The sequence below is a fragment of the Pteropus vampyrus genome, unplaced genomic scaffold (assembly GCF_000151845.1).
Source record: "Pteropus vampyrus isolate Shadow unplaced genomic scaffold, Pvam_2.0 Scaffold26, whole genome shotgun sequence".
NCBI lineage: Eukaryota > Metazoa > Chordata > Mammalia > Chiroptera > Pteropodidae > Pteropus > Pteropus vampyrus.
In genome coordinates, this window is record NW_011888807.1 from 10,279,045 (window position 1) to 10,290,606 (window position 11,562).

The following is an 11,562-nucleotide window of genomic DNA, read 5'->3' on the forward strand; positions in this document are numbered from 1 at the left end:
CTATCATATATTTACTGTTTTTTTAGGTGGAAAGTGGAATTTTGAAATTTAGGTTTTCAGTTTTGTTATGTGTGAATTTCAGCATTTTTTCCTTTTTTTTTCAATTTTTTTTTTTTTAGTTCTTAGGAGTCACCAGCCATCCTTATTTAGATCTTTTTGTCAATTTTGCATCTCTCTTAGCTTCTCTTTAGTATATTCAGTTTCTTTGTCTTCTTTAAATTATATCAATTTCCAATTATTTATTCACTTAACTAGTAATTTGTTATTTTTGCTGTATGTGCATTTTGTCCCTTGCCAACTCTAATTTATTTATTATTTCCTAATGATATACTTTGTTCCTCTTTTTGTTTGTTTAGTTCTGTGGTCTAATTTTACTCCTCTTCTTTCATCATATAATCTCTCAGCTTTTATTTTTATTAAATTTGTTTTTAATGAAGTTGAAATATAATGTGAAACATTTGTGGAAAGGTTCTTTTTCTGATCAGCTCAGCTGAGGTGTTCTTCATTAGTCAGCTTCTCAAATTTTGTATATTCCCTGTATTTCCCCTACATGGATTCATGCCAGCTTTTGGGGACTTTTATTGCTCACCCTTCAGGGTATGGGGAAGTGCAGGGAAGCTTATTGACTTTGCTCTCAATTCATTGTGTAGTTCTGGAACCTTCACTTCTGACAGAGAGCACCTGCTACATGCTTCACTTCTCCAGTTTTACCAGTTTTGTCCTAATTTGCTTTTCCTCAGATTTAGGGGGTATAAGTGAAAATAGTATTTTTTTTTTTTTTTAACCAATCCTGAATATGGACTCCGGGGATTTGAAGAAGATCAGGTCCTGATTGGGAAGGAATCTTTGTTTTTTTCTTCATGCTATTAGCCATTGTAGTTTGATGGTGGTCTATGTTCTTTCCATGCTTAGTTGCTATAGGGAAGGGCTAGGCAAACTATACCCCACGGGCCAAATTTGGCCCTGCCACCTGGTTTTGTAAATTAAGTGTTATTGGAACACAGCCATACCCATTCATTTACATACTGCCTTTGGCTCTTTTCATGCTTCAGAGAAACAGCTGAGTTGTAACAGAGACCATATGGCTGGGAAAGCCTAAAATATTTACTATCTGCCCCTTAACAGGAAAACGTGGCAAGCCCTGCTGTAGGGTAATTTTATTTTTTTTTGCTGAGTTTTGATTTTTTTTTTTTTTTAAATTTTATTAGGGGTTAGAGGTGAAAGATTTAGGATGATCTTTATACTATCTTGACATAGAATTTGCTATAATGGTTTAAAAAATTTCATGGAATAATATAACCATTATATTTCCTCTCATATCATAATGCTTGAAATTGCAAAAAATGCTGGTAGGATCAATTTAGTTTATTTGAGATAATGATTTTATCCTACCTGGTAATCTCTACCAATAAACAAAATTGTTCACAATAGTTCTCTTCAATGATATATATTTTTCTTTTTCGGAATAAGAGTGAAGCACCTACTTAATTACAATAGTTTTTCTGGAAGACAATATAATTTTCTAACTTTCTTCTTCTGCACTTTTCAAAGGTATAAGCGGTTTAACCAGACTTTGAACAACATTGGAGAGAATGAAGGTGGTATCGATAAGTTTTCCAAGGGCTATGAATCATTTGGCATTCACAGATGTGCTGATGGTGGTTTATACTGCAAAGAATGGGCCCCTGGAGCAGAAGGAGTTTTTCTAACTGGAGACTTCAGTAAGTACTTTGGAAGCATTAAAGTCAATGATAATATTTTATTTATCTGTTTAAAAGATATGTTACCATTTGGGCGATCTAAAATCCGTTGTTGCCTCGATAGCACTTGAGGGGGCCTTGGTTCTGCTGACACAGTAAAGAATTACAGTCAGCAAGATTTAGAAAAATAAGATTTATAAAAGTACATTTCAAAGGAGAAATGGACTATGCCAAAGAAGGCTGCAGCTTCATGAAGTGGGAAGGTCTGTATTATATTAGGGCCGTGATAGGAGGTTCTGAGAGTGGTGCTGGATGATTGACATGTGAGGTCGCCTACTTTGCATGCGATTACCCAAAATACAGTCTGTTAAAATGAGATTTATGAAATTCTGGGCATATGCATAGCATTATAATGATGTTATAACAAGGCTGAGTTTACGGAGAGGTTAGGATATTACTAACTGTGCAAGTGTTTGTGGCTGGACCAAACTAGCTGCTATTATATGGCTTTTTTCTCCTTTGTATCTCAGAATGTAGAGGTAATTTATAACCATAAAATGGGGGTTCCAAGGAAGTCCTAAGGGAGATCTTTGGGAGGGGCCTTCATTCTCTAGTTGCTTATGTCTACCTAACTACCTAACAGATAGACGTTATATTTCATATATTTGACTATATAAAGATTAACAGTTACAAATAATTTACTTTTCAGATCGAGCCATAGAATTTTTAAGTCTTTACTTTCATGTGATAACAGGTATTTCTACTATAATGCGATACACATGTTCCTGAAAAACTATGTTCTGTAAAATCATGTACCAGAAATAACAGTTTATGAGGAAAATAGTGTTAAACTACTACAGATTTACTCAACTTTGTTAGCAAGCCCTGAAAGAAGACAATAGAAATCTGGGTAAAAATAGCAGTCCAGGTTAAATCTCCACTAGTATTTGCACCTGGTTAGTATTTTGAGGATAGGAGACATTTACATTGCAGTTCTTGGATCCTGTATGGCCCAATATCCTTTTTTTGAGACCTCAGTAAAAGTAGACGTCTAATCTAGAGGGTAAACTTCTTCATCCCTTAATTTTTTTTCCTTTTCTTTTTTTATAACACAATAGGAAATTCCTTCTTAGTCTTGTTATCTGTACTGTTAGTTTCACTAGACAGTTAATCTTATGAAAAACATAGTGGTTCTAGAAGTCAGGCTTTTGGCTTACAATGTAATGGGAGGAAGACCTGTATATAAATAACTATAATGCAATCTGTTTAGTTTTGTTCTAGAAGCGTAATTAGGTTGCTGTAATAGTGGCAAGGAAGAAAGCTCAGTTTTGCAAGTGGAATAACTGGGAAAAATAGACCTTGACAAAATGTTCCAAGGAAAGGAAATATCAGAATGGTAATAGTCCTTTAGTGCCGTAGAGTGGTGTAAGTTTAAAATTTGATTTATTAGACTCAAAAGTCTACACGCTATATTTTTCCATTTATATGACATTCTGAAAATAAAACGATAGAGACTGAAAACAGAATTGTCACGGTTTTGGGGTAGAAGGTGTGAATTGATTACACAAGAGAATGAGGGAACTTTTTTGGGGTGATAAAAATGTATTATGTCCTGATTGTGGTGATGGTTACATGACTATACATCTGTCAGAATTTATAGAACTGTACATGTAAAGGAGTGAGTTTTACTGCATGTATATTATTCTCTAAGGAACCTGACTTTTAAAAAGTTTTGATTTTATATGTATTGTCCAAGGCAGCACTGTCCACTACAAATACAAGGCAAGACACTTATGTAATTCAGAATTTTTAGGAGCTGTGTTAAAAAAGTAAAGGGAGAATAGTTGAATGAATTTTAATAATGATACATTTTATTTGACCCAGTATATCAAAATATTATTTTAACATGTAATTAATATAAAATTTGTTGCTATAATATTTTGTACTATGTCTTATAAATCTGATACTTTTTCATTGGAAATACTTGATATGAATTAGATTTAATAAGATTTTCAGTTTAAAAGTGTATACCCAAGTTTTTCCAAACATAATAATGTTTTAGTAACTAAAGTAATAGTTTTAAAATTTAAATTTAATAAAGTAATTATATGAAATTAAAACTTCAGTTTCTCAGTTGTGCTAACTTTATTTCAAGTGTTCAGTAGCCACTAGTGTCTAGTGGCTGCTTTACTGGAAAGCACAGGTATAAGGACTTAAAATAATTCTCTCTGCAGTCCCCACAATTCAATGATATCACCTCCCTATATTTCTTGAGAATTTTTGAAAACTTCATGGGGAGTGTGGTGAAAGATCATGTGATTTGCTTGTTCAGATAGCTTGGCCTGTTGATAATTATGAAGTGTAATTTGAGGATAGGAAACATTTCACTTAAATTATTACTGAAATTGTTATTAATTTTTTTATACACAAACATGGTTATTTCTCTGCCTTCTCTATGCAACTGCCTTGATTACTATTTTTTTTTATAGATCACTTAGACATTAGTCTATAGTAAAGGCACATACTGATATTCTATTTTATTAGTTCTTTTTATGACTACAAGATTTAGAGGTACTGAGAATGTTCAAGTTAAATTTTCATAAAAAGAGAACTACTATAAGAACCTCAATTAAATTTTGATACTTGCATTAGTTACCTCCTCCTCCATATTTTTGATTAAATACACTAAATATGTTTTAGAAATATAAAAAATATGAGAAAAGGACTATATGAAAACTAGATTTGTTATAATGAGAATTATTAAAAATTTTGCCTTGTAAATTTAGTTGGGCCATATGTGCATTTGGAGAATTGCATTCAAAAATTGTACATAGGATTTAGTGTTTAACTATTAAAAGTATAATAACTTAAAGAATCTTTTGTAAAGAAAAAAAGTAAAAATTACTTAGCCTCTCTTTTAATGTAAAATTTCTTTTGTTAATTTTTTCAATTTAACTTGATTTTTAAAAATCCTGCCCTTTGTGAAGGTATATCAAGTAATTTAAAATCTCACCATATCCTTGAGATGGCATTCAGTCAGTTATTTTCCATCAACCATGCTTTAATCAGTGGTCCTTTATTTTTATTGGAGAGATTGGAAAGACTAAGATAAATGAAATTGTTATAGAAAATAGTTAAGAACAAGCAGTATGCTGGTAAAATTTAAATGTCTAATCTATTTTCTTATCTAGATGAAAGATTATCTTTTTTTCTGCCCAAAGTCACAGGGTCACAGGATCTCTTTATACATGGAATCTCAACTTTTTCTCACTAAAAGCTTTGAAACTTTGAAAAAAAAACACAAAAAACAAAACTTGAAAATTGAGAGCAGAACCAATATTTTGGGTTAATAATTAATTAAAAATTTTTTTTTTTGGAAAAATGTACACATGAGTATCAATTTAATGACTGTGTAGACCATAGAACTTTGAAGGTAATGACAACATAGCTAAAAATATACCCTTATATAACTGTATTAACCATGCCATTTTTTTTTAAACACAAAGGATTCTATATTTTGTTTTTCTCTTATTTACATAAAATCTTTTTTTCCTAAGAAGAGTTGAGCAAGAAGAAAGTCATTTTTTTTTGTTGAATTTTTTCTCAGGGTCAAAAATGTGTTAGATAATTTAATTGTTAAGTCTTCTAATGTATGAATTTATACTAAACCAGAAAGAAAAAAAATACACATTAATTAGCTAAAAAAATTACAGTATATTTTTTATTAGAAAATGCAAATGAAAATTAGTTAAGATGTTTTTCTTAGTGGTTTTGCTAATGAAATAAAATGTTTTAAAAAGTGTTTAACTATATTCATATGACTTTATATTTATCCGCTGACAAATTGAACATCAATAAACTTAAAAGAATCTATAGAATTAATCTCTATATCATTGACCTTTTTAACAAATTTTATTTCTTACTTCATTTGTCATCTAATGCAACAGTAAGCTTAATATCTATATATGTGCTGAAATAGCACCTGAGAAAACTATTGCTTCTTTACCTGTTGGCAGAGATTTAAAAAGTGACATAATTTTATTTATATTTTTATCATTAAAACATATTGTACATATAATTTAAAACATTGCTTTTGTACCTATCTCTTCTCTCAATTCCCAAAGACAATATATACAAATCTTCCAACACTTGCAACAAAAATCTTATTTCAGCTAATGGATAAATTGACTGTTGCTTATATTTTCTAGAAAAGGGAAATTTTCTTAATTGAGTTTTCCTCTAAATGATTGCCCATTTAGTTGTGATAATTTTTCAGAAGAAATTAAAGTTAAAGAATGTCTAGACTTTAATTCTGTATTATGGAAAATTATACCTGTAATCAAAATACTTTAGCATATTGTTGTGATGTCTGTCTTCCCTTCTAATTATTTTAAGAATTGACTGCACTATACATTTTTTCTCGGAGCTTACTCATAATATTGCTGGTAAATGTTTATGGTTCTGGTGTAGTTTTTTGCCAACTCACCTATTAGTACAACTACTTAGAGTAATAAATGTAAATTATCTTTAAGAAAGAATTTGCCATGAATTGGCATGTTAAAGAAAAGAAAAAAACATGGAATTTAAAGTTTTAAAACACAGTTGAGCTCTCTGAAGATGGTTTTTCATCGGACCCAGTGGAGATAAATGTGATAATATCTGTCTTAACTGCCTAACTGGGTTGCTCTAGATACTAACTAGCCTGTGCGTACGAAAATTCATTGCTACAGAAATTTAATCAACAAGATTGAAAAGCTACTCTAATTTGCAAAGGTCTTTTTATTTTTTATTTAAAAAATTATAATTAATTTCAAAAGGCAATTGAGCTTTGCAAAAGTCAAATGTTTTAGTCTCTTTTATTTTGCCCAAACTGAGGTACATGTTTTGTCATCACATTTTTAAAACTTGGAAAGCAACTTTATCATACATATTTTTTCTTCATTTGAGAGAAAATAAAGCAATCATTTTAATTTTTTCTTTTCAGTCATTAAAAAAAAAGAAACTAGATTTTTAAGCAGCCACCAGCTGCTACAGCAACCCAGAAGGACAGTGGATATATAATGACATTCATCAAGATTGGAATCATACCACCCAAAAAGTATTTCTGGGCAAGTCAGAAAGTATGTTAAAGGTTTGAGAAGAATTTCCAAAGCTTTGAATCCTCTTAAACATAGCAAAAATTCATTCTTTAGAAAATTAAATGCAATTTAAAATATACTTGCAGTTTTGGAAGTAAATCATATTTATTGTAGTTTGCTAAATAATTGAAGAAAACTAGCTGCTTTCCAGTAGCTAGATGATAATAAATAGAGAGCAAGGCAGTAAACTACTTATGTCAATATAAAATAATTGGGTTTCTATTCCTTATAACTGAAAACATTTCATTTAAAATTACGAAGTCCGGGAGCCAGGCACATTTCAAAGAACCTACATGTCTATCATTGATAGACTAAAAAAAATGGTTTAGTCTGATTTTTATGCCTATAGTAAAAAATAACCACAGATATTTTTGTAGAGTGGGAAAAATACCAAGTAGAATTTTACCTGTTTTCTGCATGAAATTTGTCTACAATTTAGTTTCCAGTTATACAGTTGTTAAAAAGTTTACATCAGCACAAAAGCCTTTATATTTCTTAATTCCACATGCTCTGAAACAGTGCTACTCAAAGTGTGCTCTGTGAACCAATGTGGTTTCGTGCACTGTAATTGGTTTGCAATGATATGTCAGAAATTGGGAGTAAGCATTTAAAAACGTTAATAACAGCTTGACAGAGTAATTTTATTTCAGTTGAATGGTAATACAGAAATTGGGGCTTAAATTTTGAAAGTCTTTTTATTTCGATTGTCTAATAATTCATTTTATTTTGCCTAAGTATTGGTCTACAATAGAGTGGAATATATTTTAAGATAACTAGTCCATCATCTTAGATAATTTGAGAAACACTGATCTGAAAATTAGCGATTAGTATTAATATTAGTTTAGAAGTCCTTTATAGTTGGAAGGTATAGTTCTGATAGCAACCTCCTTTGTATTCTTTTCCTTCAACTAAATCTGTGGTATCTCTGTCAGTCAGCTTTCTCTATGATAATGCATGTTATGAAAAACTCCCCCATTTTAATGGCTTAAAACAACAAAGACTTATTTCTTGCTCATGTTGGCTACCTTGTCAGCTGTGTCTCTGCCTGAGTGTCAGATTCTTTCCAGAATCAAGGGTGGTGGATTAGCCCCTGTTTGGAACATGCTGATCTTGTGGTAGAGAGGAACAGCAATGGAGGAAACTTGTTGTGGCTCTAAAAACTCCAGCTTAGAAATGGCAAATGTGATTTGCGCTTTCATTTCATTAACCAAATAATTTGGCCAAGCCTATATCAATGGGGCATGGAAACAGAATTCTCTTTTGTGGAGGCTCATAAAAAATTGAGAATAATAATATAAATGGTCTTTGTGGCAAATAACAGATGTTCATAATATAAGGTGTAAACTTTTCAGGTTTTTTTTAATATTCCAGATATCTTTTTTTCTGGGACCATAGGGGAGTTGATTAGATATGTCAGAAGCATAATGCTTCCTACTTAGATTATTGAGATGCCTTCTTTGGAATCTCTACTAACCTCTGGATTCGAGTGGAACTTAAAGGAGTCTTGTTACACAGACATTTTCAACTCCCTGTGCATCTTCGGAAAGCATTTTTATATGGCTTCCTTTTAGTTTGGCTTATTGAAAATGTTTCTAGAAAGCAAATTTCTGGGATGATCTGGGGATTCTTATTTTGGCAAAGGGGTGGCAACCTACAAGGTAGAGATAGACAGCTTTATGATTGTTAACCGAGCCAACACATGCTAAGAAATGTAATGGCCTTTTTGATATATGTCAACTTAAAATAACTAATCAGCCAATGGATGTTTTGTAGAAAGTTGTGGGGGACTTTCTCTAGCTTTCCAACCTGGTATTGATTCTCTCACACCCTTGATTTGTTTTCATTGATCGATTATTCATTTTCAGTGGAGTAGAGGTACAGTGGAGGTTTACTTAACCAAAATATACTTACCAGACTTACTGAATTTACTTCTGCTTTACAGGCTTATTGTCAAGGAGCTGAGAGTTTCCTCCAGGAGACTGAGCACACATTGGTCGTAGAGAGTGACTGCATAGGCATATATAATTTTCCTCTTGCCAGTTACCTTGTATGCTTATAGTGAGCACCCCCTCCAATCCTGTGAATGCCAATTCATTATGATCCTGTAATATAATATTATATAAAGTGATGAACTATGAGTGTGATAGGAAAGAAAATTATTAAATATTGAGAAAATCTCAGTATGGACAAGTTGGAAAAATTATTTTGAATTAAGTATGCACAAGTGAGCTACAAGAAAAGGCTGCAAATCTAATGATTTCACATACAGATTATTTTGCATGCACCTTTTAGCTTTCATTCTATTTTTATTCACATCAGGAATTGCAAAGCAACAAAGCAAAATTTTCTTTTTTTAATCTATTCAAGCTTAAACATACCTCTAAATTTTTCTAATAACAAAATAGTTGGACAGGGATTGAAAATGTAAAGAATATGGGAGAATTGGAAATCATAAATGTCACATTATAGGCATAGGCTCATATAAGCATGATATAAAATCTCAGCACTAAACTTAAAAAAATAAAATCTTAAATCAGAAGATGGGTGAATATTTATATTTATCTTTTTAAGTTAAAAGAAAATTTTTACCGTTTATATATGTATTGTCATTCTCTGCTTTAACCACTATTTTCAATATATGTACTGACTTGTGGCCCCAGTTGTGTTGGATCAGAGAGTTTGTTATAATGCCTAATGGGATTATTTTATAGGGAAGCATTTTTACCTTCTGGGATTTTAGGAGATTGCTGTTACAGACCTTAATGCTAGAAAGTAGATTTTGAACTGTGTGACATAAATAATAATTTTCTTTCCTTGTGTTACTTTTTCATACATATCCTGTTAAAAATTTATGCTGTTTGGTTAATACAGTACTTTTTATTAGGTTTTGGTTTTAATGTTTTTCTTCTAGTTAATGTCTGTAAAATTATTTTGTTTATGGTTTTCTTCAACAGTTGTCTTTTGAAATTTTCATAATTTTATCCATTAAAGTGACTTTATTAAGTTCACCACTTACTTACACAGAGAAGGTATATCATTCATATTATTCTCTTATCAGTTAGATGTTTTCCTAGAGAAGTCTACTGTTTTATAATAGTAATGTCTGGCCCCGAGCGTGATTGATTATAACATGTATCAACACTTTCTGTCTCTTGATCACAACTAAACTATTTATTTTAAGTTCAAATTGTATTATTCTAAGAAGCTGTCACTTATAGACTTTTAAACAGCTCCAATTTAAATTGTTGATATTTTCTTTCTTATGCCGCAGATAACATAACTGAATATCGTTTTGCACTGTAGAGGTTTCAAAAATGTAGTAAATCCTTAAAAGATGTATAGCACTGTTTTACTTACCCACTGTTTTACTTGGGACAGTTGTCCCAAGCAGGCCAACTGGAGTTCACTCATTAGTCTTGGAGGTTTCAGCTCTTAGAGCGGAGGTTTGTCAGCTCTCTCCCCCAGTCCTTTCCCTCTTTCCCCATTACTGGCTTATATTCTTTACATTTTCAATCCCTGTCCAACTATTTTGTTATTAGAAAAATTTAGAGGTATGTTTAAGCTTGAATAGATTAAAAAAAGAAAATTTTGCTTTGTTGCTTTGCAATTCCTGATGTGAAACTGTGCAAATATTAATTTTAATTTTGATTGCCATCTCTTGTGATAGGTTCTTGAAAAAAATGACTAAGCCATTTTAGTTGCTTGCAAATCAGTGGCAGAAGTACCTCAAATGTATTATTTAGAGAATAAGAACCTGAAAATAATCCCACATTTTGTCAGCAAGTATCAATGACCTTTGGTAGTGATACCGATGATATGTAGAGCTCTGCCCAGGAACCATGGGAACTAAATGACTTTTGACTTAAGTCTTTAAGGCTTATTATATACTTTCACTTCTTAGTTATTTATTTTCTTTATTTTTTTATTTAACATTTTAAAGTTGAAATATAATTCATATAACATAAAAATCACCATTTCAGAGTAAACGCTTGAGTGGTTTTTAGTGTATTTACTGTATGGTAATGGTATTTGCCATTACCACTGTCTGATTCCAGAACATTTCCATCACTCCAAAGAGAAACCTCATACCTATTAGCAGTTAGTCCCAATTCTCTTTTCCCTTCCTTTCTTGGCAACCACTAATCTATTCTCTGTCTCCATGGATTTCCCTATTCTGGAAATTTCATATAAATGGAATCAGACAATTTGTAGCTTTTTGTTTCTAGCTTCTTTCACTTATAAGGTTTTCAAGATTCATTCATTTCATAGCATGTAACAATCCTTTGTCCTCTTTAGGACTGAATAGTATTTTACCATATAGACATACCACATTTTGTTTATTTCTCAGCAGATGAACATTTGGGTGGTTTTCAGTTTTGGACTATTGAACATCTGTGTACAAGATTTTATGTGAACATGTGCTTTCAGTTCTCTTGGGTTGCCTTGCTTATTGATGTTTTTACCAAATTTGGATATTTTACTGTGCTGTTGATTTGCTTATTTGCCCTAAGATCCTTTCACCCACCCTTTTCTGTTCTGCTCTGCACCACATTTGTTTCTGCTTCTGTCGAGTTGGTTTAGTAGGTGACACTAGTGGAAGACATGGGAGGAAGGAGAAGCCAAGGAATTCTCCCCTACTCACTTGCCCAAACTTCTGTCCAGAGTAAAGCTGACCATGTATGTCTCTTTCAGTAGGTGCATTTTGTAGTTCTTGTTGCTTTTCT

The 11,562-nt window shown here is 31.7% G+C and overlaps 1 protein-coding gene across 1 annotated transcript in view; it reads left to right on the top strand.

Moving 5' to 3' along the window:
- The first annotated feature begins 1,555 nt into the window (after positions 1-1,555).
- Positions 1,556-11,562, top strand: part of GBE1 (1,4-alpha-glucan branching enzyme 1) — a 197,132-nt gene continuing 187,125 nt past the window's right edge. Inside the window, exon 1 of the mRNA XM_023528476.1 lies at positions 1,556-1,721. The gene's annotated coding sequence lies outside the window, so the exon portion shown is untranslated. The remainder of the gene's footprint in view (positions 1,722-11,562) is intronic.